The following is a 22,197-nucleotide window of genomic DNA, read 5'->3' as shown; positions in this document are numbered from 1 at the left end:
GTAAAAGATGAAGATAGGATGTGTGACAGCCCAAGATGCCCATTTTAATGGTAAGTCCATTGGGTGGGATACCATGTGCATCTCTCTAGCCCCTACACACCCTACCCTCTGAGCTCCTTTCATCTTTTTGTGTAGATACTGAGTCATCTGTTGAAAGACCTGCCTCACTCTACCCTGCTATATCCCACCTTGCCTCAGCAGTCCTTCCGTACTCCTTCCTCACCTCCATCCACCCAGACAGGTGCTTTCAATAACTGGTATTCAGTTATCAGTACTGCTACTACTGCAGGCTTGTACGTTTGAGTGCCTGTAAGGTTGTATGTGTAAATAAGTGTACTCTTATCAGTAAAAGAATAAGAGCTCTAAAACTAGTGTTAACTCTTTTCTATTACATGTTTCTGTGTGCCACGCACCAGTCTGCTATAGGTAAGTGGTTGCCATTCCATCACTTTACATACATTATTGATGAGAAACTTTTTTTTCAGGTGGAGTTTCTGTGTGGTGTGGAAACTGATTGTCTTTTTTTCAGAATTTATTGTGAACCTGTTAGTTCTGAACCACTGTGCTAAATTTTATATTACAGATCCAACTGTTTCCTATTATCTTAATTACAAGATTCTTATTAGGATATTTGTGTCATCTGCAAAAAAATTATGTAGTCTCATCCATTATTTTTTTTCTGTTAGGTCATTAACACAAAGAATCAACAGAATGGTCACAGAACTGACTTTGAGGGACTCCATATCTGATTTGTGTGTTTCTATACCTTTGTATTTTGTTTGAGTGATTCGTTGCTGATCATGGGGGTAAGATCCATCTCAGTGGTAGGTCTCAAATTCCATAATTATTTATCATTTTCAACAGAATATCATAATCAGTTACATGAAAATAAATTCTAAGGTCAAGGAATATGCTAGAAATGTGTTGTTTGTTATTTGCTGCAGTCAATATTTCACTTAGGAATGTATCTGAAATATCACTACTAATTAAGTATCTAACTGATCAAAATGGGCTAATAAAGAATGATGAACAATCTATAAATCCTTGGGAACCTTTTGATATCTTATGTTGTGAAACATTTATTACCATTTATTTATTCAGGAAGGCTGTTAGTGTCCTAAATAACTGTTTCTCAATAATTTTATAAAAGCCCAATGAAACTGTCATAGGCCAGTTGTTCATAGTTTCAAATTTGACTTTTGTCTTGTGTAGTGGTGTCACTTTTGTAATTTTAAGTTTTTATGGGGACTATACCACTGATGAATGCTGAACTGTAAATACCTGTTACTAGTTCTGCAGTAAATACCACACATGTTTTATGATAATATCTGGTAATTCACCAACAATGAATATTTACTAGATGATCATTGATAATTCCTTGGGTGTTGTAGGAAACATGAATTTCTGACTTGACATTGGTCTGTTGTTATAATGTTTGGTAATCAAGTGTTTTGCTATATTTGAAATGTAACTGTTGCATTTACAGCCCTCTATTGCAGGGGTGGGGGGGTGGGGGGTGGAGTAGCAATAGTTGTAACCTGAAATTTGTATGATGTGTTGTCCCTCTCCCTCTCTTTCTTTCTAACAATTGACTTGTATCTGAAATACCAGTACTAATTAAGTATCTAACTGATCAAAATGGGCCAATAAAGAATGATGAACAATCTATAAATCCTTGGGAACCTTTTGATATCTTATTTCTTCATGCAATGTGTTCTATAGAGCCTATCAAGGAGAATCTTCAGGGATGTGGAATAAGTCAATATAGACATGAGATGAGGACATGATAGAAACTTAATATGTATATTGTATCAACAGTACAATATCACCATACTGGTCTGCTTAATGCTATTCACACTTATGACATTTAAATATAACTGTTGGTGTGCTAGATAATTAGCTTCATTGGAACACAGAAACTAAACTGTTACTCATATGACTCTGTTAAATTAGCACATTCGACAACAGAATAAAATGTACATAAAAACAAAGAAGAAACACGAGTCCATGACAGCACTAAAGATAATCAATAAAAATAGTTATCATTCGTGCTCAGCATTACACAGCACATAACATTGCATTTCACCTCTCCGCCCCTTGTATCAGCGATATTTTCTTTCGAGTCGGACATGTTGTCTGGACCAAATAACAATGGGTCATGCACAGGCTGCTAATGGTACATTAGAGGTTGCCTCCAACATCCATTGTGGCAGATCTGTAATGGGCGGTGGAGCAGCTGGCGCATTTGTCAAGTCTGTCGTGTGTGTAGATGAGCCCATACCAACTTAGTGTGAATGGGAAGCAGGTTTAAGCCTGTCAACAGTGATGGCGATTGGGGTACCCATCACAACTTTGAATATCTTGTCATCCCTTCAGAAGACATGGTATGGTCCATCACAGGGTGGATGAAGTTGCTTGCATACTGCACCATGCTGTATGAAGACATGATGGCACTCCCTTAGCTCTTCAAAAACAAAAGGACATTGGGTCAGCTAACAGCTTAGAGCAATGGGGCATATTTGCCGGATTTGTGTACACAGCTTTTGTACAAAATCTGATGGGTCAGTGTAGTCATCTGGCACACTGTCAGAGAACTTGCCAGGTAGTTGTATTGGCTGCAATAAACAAGTTCAGCAGTTATTGCTTTCAGGTCTTCTTTATGCAACACATGGAGACCCAGGATGATGATGGGCAACATCTCTGTCCATCACAGTAAGTCGTGACATCGAAGTGACACTTTCAGTTGGTGGTGCACGCGTTCAACTACATTATTTGCTGCCGGGTGGTAAGCTGTAGTTTTAATCCGCTTTGTACGCTGTAGGATGGTAAGTACTTTGAACAGATATGACTCAAATTATCTTTTATTTCACTTACAAGCCACACATTGTCCCACATATCGGTTGCAATCTTTGTCTCCATGTAGCTAGATAAAAGCTCACTTCACCATGTTGGCAGTGGCTCATACTCCAGGGTGCAACATGTTGTGTAAAGAGGCGATTGCCTGTTGGCAAAAGTCGGTAGTTACAAGTGGTCACTGTTTGTTAGTAGCTATATCACAAAGCAGCAGTGCAGTTGATGGTGGCAGCATAATATGGCGGAGTTGTAGTCCTGATCGGTGTGCCAACAAATCTTGTAGCTTACAACTGATTGTTGCACTGAGGTGAAAGCTTCAAAGTCAACTGCATCAGTGACTACTTCTATCCGAGAGAGACCACCAGCTGGTAAGTTCAGTTCTCTATCAATGCGACCAATATTGGTAGTGAACTGTCTGATATAGTTGAGGTGTCGCAGCTGATTAGGTGATGGTTTCTCAGTGTGCTAATGGAATGCATCTGTTAGTAGCTTGTGATCTACGATGAGAGTGAACTGTTGTCCCTCCAAGATGTGACGAAATTCCTTGATAGTAGCATGGGCAGGTTCACAGGTTGATCAATTCTGTTGTGATGGCGATAACTTTTTACCAAAAATGATTAAAGGCTGACAGTGCTCATCTATTTGCTGTAGCAGTGCAGCACCAATTGCAGTGCCAGATGTTTCAACATTCAGGGTGAGAGGTGCCTCCTGCTGAACTGTGTGCACTAACAGTGTAGCTTCTGCAATGGCAGTCTTCAGCTTGGTAAATGCCAATTCAGCCTCACTATTCAACTGTAGTTGCATGAATTTATTCAGTCATGCAACTATGAGGGAATGATTGCAAATAAACCGACAGTAAAATTGGTTACACCAAGAAATCCAAATAATTCTTTAATTGTCATAGGCTGTGGAAAATTAAGTATAGCTTGAACTTTCTCTTGCAGTGGCCATATGCATTACATGTTGATAATACAGCCTAGGAAGTGTACTTCAGCTGCTATGAACACACTTCGGCAGGTTGATGTGCACATAGACAAGTGAAGGTCTGTCATAAGCATGACAAGTGTTCTAGATCTGAGTTTGACATGACCAGGATGTCGTCAATATACATGTAACAAAAGCCTAAATCATGTGTGACTTCACTCATGAACCACTGAAATGTTTGGGCAGCTATACAAAGTCCAAAAGGCATTCATCAAATAATCCAAACAGTGTGCCTACTGTGGTCTTAGCAATGTCTTCCTGTGCCACAGGTATCTGGTAAAATCCATGAATTAAGTCCAACATAGAAAAGATGTGCTTACCGTGGACACTGAATGTAAAACCTTCAATACGCAGTACTGCTTATCAATCAGGAATAGTTCTGGCATTTAGCTGTCTTTAATAGCCACATAGATGCCATCCATTATTCTTTTTTGGGACCATGTGTAGTGGAGATGACCAACTACTGCTCAATGGGTGGCAGATTCCTTGTGCAAGCATTGATGAGAATTCCTGCTTAACTATCTTCATTATCTGGGGTGTCAAGCAGCACAGTTGAGCATGAAATGGTGGTCCAGATGTAGTCAAAATATAATCTACTGTTGAGTGCTGCACAGGTGCTAGTGTGGGGAATCTTGCATGTGATATCTGTGAACTGTCTGAGGAGCTCTATGAATGGAGAATCACTGGTAATCATCTGTAATACTGTGTCTTCTACATGACATACTCTACCTTGGCTTGCTATGTTGGTAGTACTGTCAAGAAGGCTTCGGTGATGGAGGTCAGGCAGGCGTCCAGAAAACAATAAAAAGTCTGCTCCACATACGGAGTGCATCACGTCCACTACGATGAACTGCCAATGAAATTTGTGCCATGGGTCTAAGTTCAACACTAATGAGACATGACCATATGTTTCAACTGTAGAACCATTGGTGGCAAAAAGGTGGCAGTCATCACAGTTGTGACGCAGCAGACAGGCTGATGGGTAGATTGACACGTGAGCACCTGTGTCTACCAAAAACTGTAATTTTGTGCCTTGTTCTGTTACAAATAGTCAATGCCTGTTTTCTAGAGAGTCAGTGGCCATTATCACTGAGTTTCCCTATCTGCGCAGTAGGCTACACTTTCGTGCCTCAGAACCATACCATTGGTGATACCAGCAAACTCTTGCTGAGAAATTTGAATGGCTGCACTTTCCTGGTGAGTGGTGTCAATGAGATCAGCGACTGGTAGTCGGGGTCCTTAATGCAGCAACTTGTGCAGTGAGCTCAGCAACCTGTGCTTGTTGCACAGTGAGGGTGTTATCTGCCTGATGCTGTGAGCAAACTGTTGCAATGCATGTGGATGGACACATTTCCACTATGTGATCCATCATTTTTGCATGAGTGCATCTAGATCACTGGCACACACTGTCAATATCTTCTGCACATTGGGTGGGACACGCGACAACCAAATATTCCACAGAATCTTGTCACTGACTACATTGCTCACTAATGTATAATGTTGGTAAAGTAGCTCCAATGGGATGTGGTTGCCAGCTCTTCACTGCAGAATAGTTTCTCCATTCTCTTCACGTCGGACTGTGAGAGCTAGGTAATCAGGGCATCCTTGATGGTTAAGTAATGATCAGTGCTTGGTTGTGACACCAGAATGTTTTGCGCTTCTGTGACCGTATCTGCATTGAGTACAGCCACTACATAATTGTACTACATGTCATCTACAGTTACTTGTACTAGCACAAACTTACGTTCTAGTCGCACAAACCACAGCACAGGATTATGTTGCCAAAACATTGGCAGCTGTACTGTCATGTGATTAATTACAGCATTAGGGGACATGTCTACAGTCGGTTGTGGGTCTGACATTGTTAAGTTTTGCTGAACTAGAACATGGAAGAAGGCGTATGACGCAGTTGACACAGATGTTCATACTTAGCGCAGTGCGACATGATACAAAGTGTTAATGACCATTGAATTTCACATACGTGACCATCAGAAATCAAGTCAGAGTCACCAACTGCTGTGGGGTTAGATAATTAGCTTTATTGCAACATAAACACTAAACCATATCTCATATGACTCATTACATAGTACATTCAGCAAAAGAATAAAAGATTTAAAACCACAAGGAAACATAAGTCAATGACTGCACCAAAGATAATCATTAAGAATAGTTATCAGTTGCATGTAGCATTACATGACACATAATACTGCACTCGTTATCCTTTTGTCAGTCACGGTGCTTTTCACAGTGAGATGGGGCATAATGTATCACATTGATCACACTACTTATTCACATGGTTTTTTTATTAAATCACATTAAAAAAAAGCCTTAGAAATGTTTAGACTGTAACCATATGTACACATCAATTTGCAATGTAACTATAAAATGGTTTGCTCCACATCACTACAATCTATCAAGTAAAAGATCCACGGAACACGTAACCAACCAACTAACTAACTAACTCTGTAAATGGAATATCTTTAAAGAAAGACAAAGAGCACAACAACAAAAGAAAGGTAATCATTCAGATTTCTTGTTGTCAGTGTTGAACTGTGGTAACAAATGATAACAACACTGCATTTTCACTTGCTTCTTTAATAAATGACAATATTACACACTAATCTGTCTCATTGTCACTTTTGGGCTACGGTAATACATCAGGAATTTTACTGCAGTCAGAGCTAAAAGTTTCAATGTGCATCAAACAGATTAGCTTTTGACACATTTTGCAACATAATTTTGTCAATCGCTTCTTTACTGTGCACGTATTACATCTTTTCCTCTTGTTCCACATTCCTTCTTCTCCATTTTCATTTCATCTTCTATTTCTTCCTCACGTTAGCCTATAATGTTGTAGTCTCCGTTGAAGATACCTATGAATTTCTGTGGTGTTCAAGATTCTTCAGTCCAAGTGAGCTATAACTAATGCATGAGACTGTTGTTTCAGGTATCTTTTTCTTCTAATAAAATTCCTGTTGTTTCCACAATAAATTACTTGTGTGCTGATCCCACTCATATTCATAACAGCAGAAAATGTATGACTTTACACTGTGGGCTTAGTTGACACATGTTAAAAATTTCTGTCAATTTTTTTTGTTAAAATCTTCTAAAAAAAATCTGGAAATTGCATTAGCTGTTGATAATCCTTTATTACCAGATTATACATGACTGGCTTCGCAATATTGTAATCATATCTTCAGGTGATAAAACCTACAAAAATACAAAATTTGGATTAAGAGCAAATTAATTATACCAAAAATGTGAGGGACCTAAAACAGAAAAAAGAGGGAGTGAAATACATAACTAACTTAACTTTAGGCCACTGAAACAGTTTGCTCTCCCAATGTTTGGATGGCACTTGTTATTAGCATTACCAGTTAAAATGTAATTTAAGTGATCCAGAAAATGACTACCAAAAATAAGTGATTGTAGGCCACGTAATTGAACACTGCAACAAGTTGCATTTTTAGACCTAAAAAAGGACATAGTGTAAGAAACTCAACAAACTATGGGCACACTAACTTCTGGTAATGTAAACAAATGATGGCTAACCAGTGCTGCAACCCCAGTGAAAACAGCAAGAAGCTACATGTAATAACACTGGCTATGGCTGCAGCAATGTATAGACGTGGCTGAGTGTTGAGGAAAACTGATGTGGGGCAATGCACTGCAATGGGACAAGTGAGAAGTAGTGGAGTATGTCAACAGAGGGTGCACAAATGCCACAGAAGTAACATTGGTACATTTTTAAAGCAAAGGGTGGGAGCAGTTACATGAACAGGAATGTCTAGAAGAATTAATATTTTTATAGAAATTTTTAACTTGCTATAATTGTAACTATCGGCCAATAGAACACATTTCTTGCAAAACTATGCAGTGGTCAACCTATTACTAGTGTCGACTCCACCTTTGGTGCTATTGTAAAATGTTTTGATGAATCGCTTCTGTTTATTTCCAGTGTCAGCATCTACTGAATTGTCTTCATACAAGCTTGATGCCTGGATCACAGGCTTCCCGTTTTTACAAGGTGTACAACTTTGTTTCCACCATTTGCCAATAGGTGGCAACAACAGTAAGTAGCGGTCGAAAGAAACAGGTCGCAGACGTTAGGCAGTTAGCTTGGACCTCGGTCAACATAACCCCACTCAAACATTAGTCAATTTGTGTCAGCATCATAAAATTGTTCTTGATTGAAAATGTCAGTTTACGAGCCTAATTCTCATCATTTCCGGGAGGTGTTACTGTTTTGTTTCAATATGAAGAAAATAGCAACTGAGCCTCATTGAATGTTCTCAAGTATGTATGGTATTAGTGAAAGAACATGTCGTGAGTGGTTTCAATGCTTCAAGAACAGTGATTTTAACATCGTAGACTGGCATAGTAGTGGAAGAGAGAATGTTTTTGAAGATGTAGAATTGGAGACACTGCTGAATGAAGACTCACGTCAAACTCAAGAAGAATTGGTACGATTAGTGGGAGTGACACAGCAAGCCATTTCAAAACATCTCAAGGCTATGGGCATAATTCAGAAAGAAGGAACTTGGGTCCTGTGTGAGCTGAAACCAGGAGACGTTGAATGGCATTTGTGTGTTTGTGAACAGTTGCTTCAGAGGCAAAAATGGAAGGGATTTCTGCACCGCATTGTGACCAGGGACAAAAAATGGCTTCGTTACAATAACCCTAAACGCAAAAAATCATGGGGATATCCCAACCATGCTTCCATGCCGACGGCCAAACTGAATTTTGACGGCTCCAAGATCATGCTCTGCATTTGGTGGGACCAGCTCGGTGTCGTGAACTACGAGGTGTTAAAACCAAGTGAAACAATCACAAGTGCTCGTTATCAAATGCAATTAATGTGTTTGAGCAGAGCATTAAAAGACAAATGGCCACAATACAGCGAGAGGCACAATAAAGTAATTTTGCAACATGACAATGCTCAACTCCATATTGTAAATAAGGTCAAAACACACTTGGAAATGTTGTTCCCCCTGACTACCACCTGTTTAGGTCAATGGCACATGGCCTGGGTGATCAACACTTCCGATCTCATGAAGAAGTCACAAATTGGATCGATTTATGGATCGCATCAAAAGATGAACAATTTTTTTGACGCGGGATTCGTACACTGTCCAAAAGATGGGAGAAAGTAGTGGCCAACGATGGAAAATACTTTGAATGATACATGTGAAACCAATTTGTTTCACTGAAGCCTCAAATTTTGGGGAAAAAATGGTGGAAGCAAAGTTGTACACCTTGTAGGATCATACGAAACTAGGGTAAGGCCTTCCTTGAAGCCAAAAAGTGAACTGTGGACAGCTTTTCCATTACTGGTAGCAAACTCCAAAGGAATCTCACGCTTGTTTTTCTCCACTGCCCCCCCCCCTTCCCCCCAAAAAAGAAAATATTTTTCCTTCCTACTTTTTCTACAAAGCTAATATCAGTACACCATTTGTCTGCTGTCACATTTCGACCTGACTGATAAGTATGTTCACAGAGTCAGAATAAAACATCAGAAGGCTTATTGTTTATGTGGTTCCAAGCCAGTTTATATTTCCAAATTATTCAGGAAACATACTTCGGAATCGATAAGACCACACATCTTAATGCAATATTTGTTTGGTTTTGTGAACAGTATCCTTTCAGTTTCCCATCTACTTTAACATTTGTCTGAGGGTGTTGGATTTTTGGCAGTTCTGTGTGTGATTACCCTGTAATTGAGAAGTTCATTGTTTTTTAAAAAAGTTATCTTGCACCATCACACAATGGTGGCCATTTTTAGTTGTAAGTGCACAACAGTTTTTCTATTTGGAGTCATTAGTGTTAACTTGAATATCTCTGCACTGGGTTAAGTTATAAATCCACTTTTTAGACCCAAAATTAACAACCAAGGAGTTATTTACCAGAGTGTATTTTTTTTATTTTAGTTAGATATCATAATCTAGTAGCCTCATATAGAGCAAGAACACTGACAAATGTTTCCTTATTTTTTTATAAATTTTTGAAATTTGAAAATCTTTGTTTTTTGTGAAGTATGGGGATAGTTATCTCTGGTGGGAACGAATATAAAAATTTGATTTTTGCACTTTTGTACATCTATATGATAGCAAAGCACTGCAAAAACTTGAACATTGATATCTGACTATGAACAAAGACATGAATTTTTAAAAATGAGGAAATAATTAACATTATACTACAACTGATCTTATAGTTGTTCCCTGTTTAAATGGTTTATTGTTTCATTGTAATAAAATTTAGTTGTAACCTTCATTTAATTAACACTATCACCCAATATTTGGTTGTTGTTGTTGTTGTGGTCTTCAGTCCTGAGACTGGTTTGATGCAGCTCTCCATGCTACTCTATCCTGTGCAAGCTTCTTCATCTCCCAGTACTTACTACAGCCTACATCCTTCTGAATCTGCTTAGTGTATTCATCTCTTGGTCTCCCTTTACGATTTTTACCCTCCACGCTGCCCTCCAATGCTAAATTTGTGATCCCCTGATGCCTCAGAACATGTCCTACCAACCGGTCCTTTCTTCTTGTCAAGTTGTACCACAAACTCCTCTTCTCCCCAATTCTATTCAGTACCTCCTCATTAGTTATGTGATCTACCCATCTAATCTTCAGCATTCTTCTGTAGCACCACTTTTCAAAAGCTTCTATTCTCTTCTTGTCCAAACTATTTATCGTCCATGTTTCACTTCCATACATGGCTACACTCCATACAGATACTTTCAGAAACGACTTCCTGACACTTAAATCTATACTCAATGTTAACAAATTTCTCTTCTTCAGAAACGCTTTCCTTGCCATTGCCAGTCTACATTTTATATCCTCTCTACTTCGACCATCATCAGTTACTTTGCTCCCCAAATAGCAAAACTCCTTTACTACTTTTAGTGTCTCATTTCCTAATTTAATTCCCTCAGAATCGCCCAACTTAATTTGACTACATTCCATTATCCTTGTTTTGCTTTTGTTGATGTTCATCTTACATCTGCCTTTCAAGACACAGTCCATTCCGTTCAACTGCTCTTCCAAGTCCTTTGCTGTCTCTGACAGAATTACAATGTCATCGGCGAACCTCAAAGTTTTTATTTCTTCTCCATGGATTTTAAAACCTACTCCAAATTTTTCTTTTGTTTCCTTTACTGCTTGCTCAATACACAGATTGAATAACATTAGGGAGAGGCTACAACCCTGTCTTACTCCCTTCCCAACCACTGCTTCCCTTTCATGCCCCTCAACTGTTATAACTGCCATCTGGTTTCTGTACAAATTGTAAATAGCCTTTTGCTGCCTGTATTTTACTCCCGGCACCTTTAGAATTTGAAAGAGAGTATTCCAGTCAACATTATCAAAAGCTTTCTCTAGGTCTACAAATGCTAGAAATGTAGGTTTGCCTTTCCTTAATCTTTCTTATAAGATAAGTCGTAAGGTCAGTATTGCCTCACGTGTTCCAATATTTCTACGGAATCCAAACTGATCTTCCCCGAGATCGGCTTCTACCAGTTTTTCCATTCGTCTGTAAAGAATTCACGTTAGTATTTTGCAGCTGTGATTTATTAAACTGATAGTTAGGTACTTTCCACATCTGTCAACACCTGCGTTCTTTGGGATTGGAATTATTATATTCTTCTTGAAGTCTGAGGGTATTTCACCTTTCTCATCCATCTTGCTCACCAGATGGTAGAGTTTTGTCAGTACTGGCTCTCCCAAGGCCGTCAGTAGTTCTAATGGAATGTTGTCTACACCCGGGGCCTTGTTTCGACTCAGGTCTTCCAGTGCTCTGTCAAACTCTTCACGCAGCATCATATCTCCCATTTCATTTTCATCCTCTTCCATTTCCATAATATTGTCCTCAAGTACATCGCTCTTGTATAGACCCTCTATATACTCCATCCACCTTTCTGCTTTCCCTTATTTGCTTAGAGCTGGGTTTCCATCTGAGCTCTTGATATTCATACAAGTGGCTCTCTTCTCTCCAAAGGTATCTTTAATTTTCCTGTAGGCAGTATCTATCTTGCCGCTAGTGAGATAAGCCTCTACATCCTCACATTTGTCCTCTAGCCATCCCTGCTTAGCCATTTTGCACTTCCTGTCGATCTCATTTTTGAGACGTTTGTATTCCTTTTTGCCTGCTTCATTTAATGCATTTTTATATTTTCTCTTTTCATCAGTTAAATTCAATATATCTTCTGTTACCCAAGGATTTCTACTAACCCTCGTGTTTTTACCTACTTGATCCTCTGCTGCTACCCATTCTGCTTCTACTGTATTTCTTTCCCCCATTCCTGACAATTGTTCCCTTATGCTCTCCCTGAAACTCTGTACAACCTCTGGTTTAGTCAATTTACCCAGGTTCCATCTCCTTAAATTCCCACCTTTTTGCAGTTTCTTCAGTTTTAATCTACAGTTCATAACCAATAGATTGTGGCCAGAGTCCACATCTGCCCCTGGAAATGTCTTACAATTTAAAACCTGGTTCCTAAATCTATGTCTTACGATTATATAATCTAACTGATACCTTCTAGTATCTCCAGAATTCTTCCATGTATACAACCTTCTTTCATGATTCCTGAACCAAGTGTTAGCTATGATTAAGTTATGCACTGTGCAAATAATTTATTTAATAACAAAATATTAAACAATTGGAGATTTTGCTTAATTTATATGTTAAAAAATTCCCCTTTTACATCTAGGTTTATTCTCAATTAAGTAGCACATTATCACAAGTTCAAAATGATAAAAGTAAAATAATAAACATGTGAAATTTCTCTACTGTTGAGAAGGCTTCAGTTTTGTGCATGAGTTTAGTCCTCAAGACAAGTGTGTACAGGAGGTCAGTGGGCAGAGTAGCAAGTCTGCACAGGAGCTCAGCAGTCTGTGACAAGTCTGTGCATGAACTGTGTACCCCCACTACATTTGCTGGATGTGGCATTCTTGTAGTCAGTCTGTTCAGAAACCTCTGTTAGAGTGGATTAACATACTTCATTGAGATTGTAGAATATTTTATGTGATTTTGTTGTAAGTGTGATTTTAATTAACTATAGTAATATTAAAATTTAACAATAATAAATCTAGGAGACTAATTGGATTACAATAAAATAGATGAACAGTGTTCTATTGGAGAGGTAGTAGGTGAAGTTTATGGTTCAGTTTCCAAAAACTTAAAAAAAATGTTAATAACCTTGATGAAGATAGACAAACCCTGTTCACATAGTGAGCAAATTCTTCTGTATCTCAGTTTGTGAGTATCATGACAGGGGAAAAAAAATTCTACCAGAATAACATCACCTTGTAAATGACATTTATATTCCTAATGAGGAAGCTATTAGTGAACTGGATATTACTTGTTCTAATTTAAAGGTATATCTTGCTTCAAAAATAAGAAAATTTTGTAGCGGAAAAAGAAAAGCTACTGTTGAAAGAAAGATCCAATGAATTTCTGACAAAATTAGAAAAGACTTAGAATCAACACTCCACCACCACTACCACAACCACTCCCTCGCCATCTGAGGAGCCTGTGCCCCCCACAGCACCTGTAGTTGCCCTGGGAGGGAACCAGGAAACCATCGCCCTGGAAGGGAACCACGTAACTGGGCAGGATTTGGATGGTTTCGTGTTGGTGAAGAAAACTTTCTGCCAGTTGAGGCTTCTGGGTGGCAGGGGAGTGGAACCCACCCCGAACAGATTTCAGGTGGTGGCTGAAGAGCCAGACACAACACAACACAAAACAACACAACAGAAACACAAACACAAACACAGAAACAAGTCACCCACTAACTCCCTCCGATTGTCGCAGAGTTTCCCCAGAATTACGAAGAACTCTTTGACTTGCTAAAAACAGAAATTGGGGGAGGCAGTTTCAAGGTGAAACCTGCCGGTGGTGACAAAATAAAAATATCACTACACTCACTAGAAGACTACAATACAGTCAAAACACTTTTCACTAACAAAAAAAACATACCCCACTAAATGTTCCCCACAACAAAAACATGAAACAAAGTATATCGTCATCAGAGACCTCCCAAGATGATTGTCCCCCCAGGCAGTCAAAACAGACTTGACTGCCCAGTGGTACGTCGTCAAGGCCGTGCAGCAGATGGGCAAAGTGGAGAGCAAGTGGCCACTTTTCCAGGTCACACTGCCAGACATCCCACGGAACAAAAGGGAGATTAAGATAGTCCTGGCTGTGCCTGTCACCACTGAACCACTCCACCGCAAAAACAAGACGGTGCAGTGCTTCAGGTGTCAGGGCTTAAATTACATCGCCGCACACTGCACCATGGCGATAAAAGTGCAGAAAGTGTGCTGAGGCCCATGACACGAGGTCATGCACACTAAAACCTTCAGACCCACAAATAAGGTGCGCACTGTGTGGCAAAAACCACACAGTGGGTTACCAAGGTTGTGAGGTCCACAAAAGACACTCACAGCAGGCAAAGGGTGCAAAAGCACCCCCCACAAACAAAAACCAGACAGAACCACCCCAGCCATTCACACAAAGAAACAAAACACGTCAACACACACAGACAGAGCTTGGGTAAAACCAAGGAAAACATATGCGGAAGTGGTTTCTCCCTCGATAAACCATGAAAATGTAGCCCTATCATCACAACACCAAACACAGTCACAAGAACAACACCGGGAAACACACAACAACAATGACTAGGTCCACCCAGACAGAGGAAGCTCTACAGAACTCCACACTCAGTCCGCCCCCTTGGATCAGATGTTAGGCATTATGGTGCAGACCATGAACCTCATCATGGAATTGATGAAGGAATTCAGGGAGGACCACAAGCAGAACACTCAGATCCTCATTGCCCTTCAGGCAGCAGTCGCCTCCGCTATGACTTCCTCAGTAGTTTCAACACCCCATCATGGTTAGACGATCAAATATCCAAGGCCTGACAATGTGTGTCTTGAATGCAGACGACATTGTTAATTAAGGGGTCAAGTTCAGAGAACAGATGAAGGAGTTCTCCATCGACATATGCCTGCTGGTGAAAACCCACCTAAAACCAGGAATAAAAGTGACAGCCCCAACTACGTTAGCTGCCATAAAGACAGGCCAACCCAAGGTGGAGGGGTGGCCATATACATAAAAAGAGGGATCCCGCACCACCAGGTATTCTTACCAGCTACCAATAAAATCAAAGCAGTGGCTGTGGAAGTAACCACTGCCACCGGACCCCTAACAATTGTTGCAATCTGCTGACCCCCACAAGACAAGATAGACGAGGGAGATATAGCTGCTCTAGGGCAAATTGAAGGCAAATTCATAGTAGGAGGTGACTTCAATGCCAAACACCCCGATTAGAACTTTAAAGTAACCTCCAGAGCAGGAGCCAAATTGCAAAGACTAGCATGCAACCACCACTTCGAACCATGGGGTCCAGTTGAGCCCACACATTTTCCAAAAAATGGAGGTAGGCCCGACGTGTTAGACATAGCCTTCACTAGGAGGATCAAGGGGGTTTGTGGCCGCAAGGACAATCAACAAAATGTCCTCCGACCACAACCCAGTGATTCTAGAGGTCAATGTGGGAAAATGGGTAGCACTCCCATGGTACCAGTCATCTCACAAGCGCACAGACTGGGAGTGATACCGAGAAACTGTTGCCTCCGATATCGCTCACACTCAACCACCTACTGCCGAAACAGTAGAACAAGTGCTACAAGACCCAACAGGAACCACTTTGCAGGCAGCGGAAGATGCCACTCCCCCACAAAGGGATGGCCCGCCCTTGCAAGTACAACTCCCAGAACACTTACTGGCCCAAATCCGTCACAAGAACAGAGTGGCGAAAGAGTGGAAGATCACCAGAAATCAAGCCACCAGGAGGCTGCTCAATCGTCTGCAGAGAGAGCTGAAGGTAGCGCTCAGTGAGCACAGAAACCAGCAATAGCAAAACCACCTCACAGCTCTCAAAGTAGACGATCGCACACTATGGCAAGCAACCAAACAATTCACAAAAAGACATGCTAGGATGCTGCCACTGCATGGCGAGTGTGATACACAAACCAGGAAAAGACCCTCTATTCCCACAGCACTCCAGGCTGATTAGCCTCTTGCTAACTCTCAGCAAGATCTACGAGTGCCTCGTGCTAATACCCATACAGGACCACATTACCAGAGAGCAACTTCTACCGGATTTCCAATTCGGATTCCGGCAGAACCACTCTGCCCCACAACAAATCATGAGAGTGGTTGAAGCAGCCATAGAGGGCTTCAACCACAGAGGCTGCTGCGGGATAGTGCTACTAGACGTAGCCAAAGCCTTCGACTCAGTATGGCATAGAGGGCTACTCTACAAGTTGTACACACAATGGTTCCCCAGGAGCATAGTCAAGCAGGTCAAAAGCTATCTCATGGACAGAACTTTCTCTGTCAAAGTAGAAACCTCCACCTCCACCAAAAGATGTATTCGTGCTGGGGTGCCACAGGGATCGGTCCTGGGACTCGTGTTGTACAGTCTGTACACTGAGGATACACCAACGGCTCCCTTGGTGCACACCGCACAGTACGCAGATGACACAGCCTTCTACACTCGAAATGCGAACAAGGACCTGGTCATCTGTAGGCTAGAAAGGGTTTTAGATGACACAGAAACTTGGGCTTGTCGCTGGTGCATCACCGTCAACTCTGAAAAGATGCAAGCTATGATGATCACACGTAGGCTCGGAACGCCCCCCCCCCCTTCCACCTTCACCTAAACAGAACCCAACTCCCCTGGGGCAGAACCGCCAAGTACCTTGGTGTAACCCTGGACTCTCGTCTTATGTGGAAACCCCACATAGACGAGGTCCACAGGAAGGTCTGTGCCAGAATGTCCATCCTATACCCTGTCCTCAACACATCCAGCTCCCTTCCCTGCTCTGTAGGAGTGAACATTTATCAGGCCCTCATACGGCCAGTAATGGAGTATGCATGCCCTGTCTGGGGATACATGGCAAAGCAGCACCTGAACAAACTCCAGAGGCTGCGGAACCACATCCTCAGAACGGCTCTGCACCTACCCATATGTTTCCCCACCGATGATCTGCACACCACTGCTGAAATCCCACTCCTCAAAGAAAGATTCCAAGGTCTGGCAAGATCTTTCTACGAGAGCTCTTCCAGATCTGGAAATAACCTCATCCACTCCTTAGGTCGGTATGACATGTCCCATGACAAGCACAAATGCCCAATGACGATCTTCGACGACTAAGATGAAGAGAACATCCATATACCCAATTCCTAATTCTCCTCCCTCCCCCAAAAATACCAATCATCACGCCAACCCCTGGCAAGTACCAGACACACACAGAACAATCATCACATCACACAGACAATAAAAAAAAATCACTGAAATAAACACACACACAAGTACAAAGTGGAGTAAGGCTACAAACTCCCCCCACACACTTCCTCAAAGCGGGGAAAGTATTAGATGAGTGAGAGACAAGCGGCCACAGACAGTGAATTCTTACAGCAGAGGACATGTATGCCTTTTGCAAGGATACCAATAAAGGCATCAACCTGGTTTTTTTTTTTTTTCCACCAAGAAAGAACAAGTAGTTCTTCATATCAAAACAACACTTCAAACCAGATTTGAAAGCTGTATAGCAATAAAAGGAACATGGTAATTCCACAAATTCCTTGGCTTTTCAGAAAACTTAGTGCGATGCTGTGTAACGTCAAAAACCGAAATTTACAACTATCATTGTGCCAGTGAAATTACATCTCTGTCTTAACACTGAATGACATAATGGCATTTGTGTATGATGGACCATGGTCGCTGTTGAAAGAATAAGTTTGGAAAACAATGATGCTTTTGTGCATTTTTACCACCCTGCTGGCTCAAGAACACCATTCGAGAAATGTACTAGTGACGAAGTTTGGATACCAATGAAAAATGTATTAAGGAAGCTTTCAGTGCTTGAACTTACCTCAGCAACTGGGAGGTCTTACTCTATATCACAAAAGTGGTCTGACTAAGATTAGGAAGCACAGAACCTCTTAAAGTATGTTAACTGAAAACATTTATTTTAAATTTGTTAAGATAATATAAATGTTTAGTTCAGTAATTTTTTGAGTTTTTACATGTAATTTGGTTCCTTAACTTCAATAATAATTGATCTCATCTAGCCAATAACACACATGAAGTATGCAACAGCCATAAGATCATTTGTTGTGTAATGTGAATTATTTCCTGTTTCAAAAATCCACATCTTTGTTCACAGTCAAACATCAATTTTGAAATTTTTTACAGTACTTTTCTATCATATTGGTGTGCAAAATGTGCAATAATCAAATTTTTATATTCAATCCCACCAGAGATAACTGGCCCCAAAATTTACAAAAAATAAAGATTTTTAAATGTCAAAAATCTATTTAAAAAATCAAGCAACCATTTGTCAGGGCTCTTGCTCTATATAAGACTGATAGTTTATGATATCTAACTAGAGAAAAAAAATACACTCTGATAAATCACTTCATGGTTGTTATTTTTTGGTCTAAAAAGTGGATTTTCTAAATTTTCAGTACCAAACTTTGATGTTTTAGATGAGGCTCTTCTAAAAACAATCATGTCAATTGCAATGTTGTAACTTAATCATCCAGCACAGAGATATTCGAGTTAACACTAACATCTCCAAACTGAAAAACCGATGTGTACTTAAAAATAAAAATGGTCGCCATTCAGTAAAGGTGCAAGGTAATTCTCAATTATAGGGTAATCATATATAAAAAAACCAAATACTTGAAAATGGTCAAGCAACCAACTTAATTTTTATTGGATCACTTCACTTGGACTGAGGCTGTTATTTTGTCGAAATGTCTCTTATCATCATGAGTCACATGACTGTCAAGTCTAAGGAAATGCATAATGAATTTGAAATGTTTTATGTTCATTACAAGGTGAAAGTTTTCAGTTCCCCACAGATCCTTTAAGCTTTCCTTTTACTTTTGTTAACACCAGTTAAAAATACGAAACCAAAAAAGGCTTTCAATTCAAAAACATCTACTGGTTGTATGTCTCTCTAACACTTAAATTGAAGCTTTGACACTCTTGTCGGACTGGCCTTGTGTCTGCAGCTGTCCAAACAAATTACTGGATGTGTACTATTAGCCGCTGATGTATCGAAAGAGACTCTTCATGTGAGAAGCAATAAACACTTTATTCAGTTGCACAGGGAGTTAATTAATGACAAATACTAGATGGAGGTGTTCTACATGAAAGTAGAACAGACCTGACAACTATGACATTCAATAGTTCAAAGTAATTCAGCAACTAATTAAAAACAGAATGGAAAGCTAATCTGACAGCAAGTGCATAAGCATCATAAAATACAGCACCTCTAGCAGCTGGGGCAGAAGCACTTTGACAGCATTACAAAACTGTGCATGCAAACCACACAAACAGTGTTGTGCTGTAGTGTCACTTCTGCCTGGTACATCAGCCCCTGCCGGGACAGTGAAGCAGTGTCCAAAAACCATGTAGGGACACGGACTCATCGATCCAATTGTGTTGTGCATCCTGAGGGCTTCTTTGCATCAACGGTTGGTGGAACCAGTGGTGACAAAGCAGTTGGAACTGGGTCGGGATTGTGCTGTGTTGACCTCATTGGAATTTCTTCTTGAAAGAGGTGTGTTGGTTTCATGTGACCCAGTGAGACAGTTGTGATTCTACAATTAACTATAATGCTGAGCGTGTGGCCTCCTCGTCAAGCTACTTTATGCGATCCTGAGAAAGGTGGTTGTGATGGGGATTTGACTTTGTCAGAACATAGCATTGTGTATGTGCACTTCTGAAGGCCTTGGTGTAAATAGGACTGGTTCCATGTCTGGATGCTTGCTGGGGCTGGATGCAGGAGATGTGTTCTCTCAGCTGACATATAATTAAAAATCAGCATCTCTCAAGTTGGATAGCTGCAAGGGCTCTGGATCCACAAATTCCCCTGACAGGCATAACATTGCACTGAACATAAGTTTGGCAGCTGAAGCGTCCAAACCCAGCTCTTAGTGTTTCTCAGACTGAGCAAAACCATTGATAGGGTTATGATCCAACTTGCATCATGGAACATCAAGGCTCTCGCATTCTGGAGGCCGACGGTTCAATCCCGCATCTGGCCATCATGATTTAGGTTTTCCGTGATTTCCCTAAATTGCTCCAGGCAACTGCTGGGATGGTTCCTTTCAAAGGGCATGGCCGACTTCCTTCCCCGTCCTTCCCTAATCCGATGAGACTGATGACCTTGCTGTCTGGTCTCCTTCCCCAAACAACCCAACCCAACATCAAGGCTGCTTTGAGTAATCAGTGCCAGTATTCTATCATCCCACTGCTGGCAGGATGATGGCTCATCTTTCTACGCTCCACAGTGCCCAAAAATTTAGACAGCTATGTGAACAGGTTGGACTCAAACTGGTGTGTGTGATCCATCGTGGCATGAAAAGGGCAACCAAAAAGTGACACCCAAGTAGGAACAAAGGTGGAAGCTAAGGTCTCTTCCAAGTTGTAGTCTACTGGTGTGGCTTCCAGCTAGCAAGTGAAACGACCCATCATTGTTAATAAATAATGTTGACCGTTTCATAGAGGTATGGGGCTGATCACATCAGTATGAATGTGTGCAAATCGAGCAGTTGTACCTGTAAAGTTGCCCACTGTCATGTGAACATGTCTACTGACTTTGCTGCATTGGCATTTAATATGTGTCTCTGCCCAGTCTTGACTCTTGGCCATACAAAACAATTAGAGATTAGTCATTTTGTCACACAAACTCCTGGATGGTAAATGTTATGTTCTTCTTCTACTTCTTCTTTGACGATGGATCATTTAGGACCACACATAATCAACATTTGTTGGCCTTCCTTTTTGCCCAGTATTCCTTCATATGCAATGAATAGGCTCGTTTTTGTTGCACAGACCATGTATGTCGGTTAGTTTTTTAATCGCTTCTTCCTCAAAACCCCATGTGTTTGTGATTCTTCTGATTTCATTTCTGTCATGTAGATTTGGAGACCCTAACTCTCTCAGGTCTTTTACCTCTGTTTGTACCAGTTCAGTCTTGTAGGTGTATTCTTTAAAAATGCATGGATTTTGTGCATTAACCTGTTTGAGTCCATTCTTTTCAAATGCCCCATGAATTGGATTCTTCTCATGCACATTGTGTCTGTTATTTTGGAGATATTTTTTATATATTTCTGCAATGGGTTTTGGATAATGCACACCACCTTTAGTTCTTGGTGCTAGGAATTTCCTCATTATTATATGTTCTTTCACTTCTAATTCCTCTTTTAGTGTTCTGTGTTGAAGATTTAGTGTCTCAGATGCATAGAGAGCTTCGGGCTTAATTACTGTTGTGTAGCGTCGTATTTTGCAGTTCCACGAGAGACTCTTTTTGTTGTAAATGTTTTTTGTTAACTGAAACGCCATCTCCATTTTCTGGACTCTTGATCTGACAGATTTCTTTTCATTACAATTTTCTGCAATCCATTCACCTAAATATTTAAATTCTTTTACTCCATAGATGTAGTTATTACCAATTTTGAGATCAGAATATTACTTTTCCATATTCAGATATTCTTCAATGTTATAAAACCTTTGTGTTAGTAAAAATTGATTAAGATCTACCTTGAATTTATGAAATTCTTTAATTTTCTTTATTGTAGAAGGCAATGCACTAAAAAGTAACACTGGACTCGCATTCGGGAGAACGACGGTTCAATCCCGCGTCCGGCCATCCTGATTTAGGTTTTCCGTGATTTCCCTAAATCACTCCAGGCAAATGCCGGGATGGTTCCTCTGAAAGGGCACGGCCGACTTCCTTCCCCATCCTTCCATAATCCGATGAGACCGATGACCTTGCTGTCTGGTCTCCTTCCCCAAAAACAACCAACCAACTAAAAAGTATTTTGCACTGGTAGTTTACACTTTTTTGGTAGAGTGCTCCTTTGTGGGTGTCTCTGTGAAAATCATCCTTGTTCCTTGTTTCATGGTTATGAACCTGACTATTTAATGTTGAAAATTCCTGGTGAGTTTTCAGAAAGCATAGATGTATAAGCTAGGAAGGTCATTATTTTAAATTCTTGAAATATTTCCCTGCATGACACTCTGCAGGGAACCCCTTTCATTATGCAAACCTGAAGCAATCTTAGCACATAGCAACATTTACTTACCGTAATTTTTTGCTCAAAACTTCTAGATGTTTATCCCATCTCAAGTGCTCATCCACCCACATACTTAGGAATTTTGTGTATGGAGCTTGTGCAATTACATAGTTCCCTAACTCAGCTTTTACTCTTCTTCTAGCTTCACTTTTAATATTACTGAAATTCGTCAATACTGTTTTATCCTTATTTATGACCAAA

General features: G+C 40.4%; 1 long non-coding RNA gene across 1 annotated transcript in view; it reads right to left on the bottom strand.

The window, feature by feature from the left end:
• Window positions 1-6,443: 6,443 nt before the first annotated feature.
• LOC124545299 overlaps window positions 6,444-22,197 on the bottom strand; it is a 103,075-nt gene continuing 87,321 nt past the window's right edge. Inside the window, exon 3 of the long non-coding RNA XR_006967600.1 lies at window positions 6,444-7,047. This is a non-coding gene — a long non-coding RNA (uncharacterized LOC124545299). The remainder of the gene's footprint in view (window positions 7,048-22,197) is intronic.

Source organism: Schistocerca americana, chromosome 8, assembly GCF_021461395.2.
Source record: "Schistocerca americana isolate TAMUIC-IGC-003095 chromosome 8, iqSchAmer2.1, whole genome shotgun sequence".
Classification (NCBI taxonomy): Eukaryota; Metazoa; Arthropoda; class Insecta; order Orthoptera; family Acrididae; genus Schistocerca; species Schistocerca americana.
Note: the sequence above shows the minus strand (reverse complement) of the source record. Positions and strands in the feature narration are given on the sequence as shown.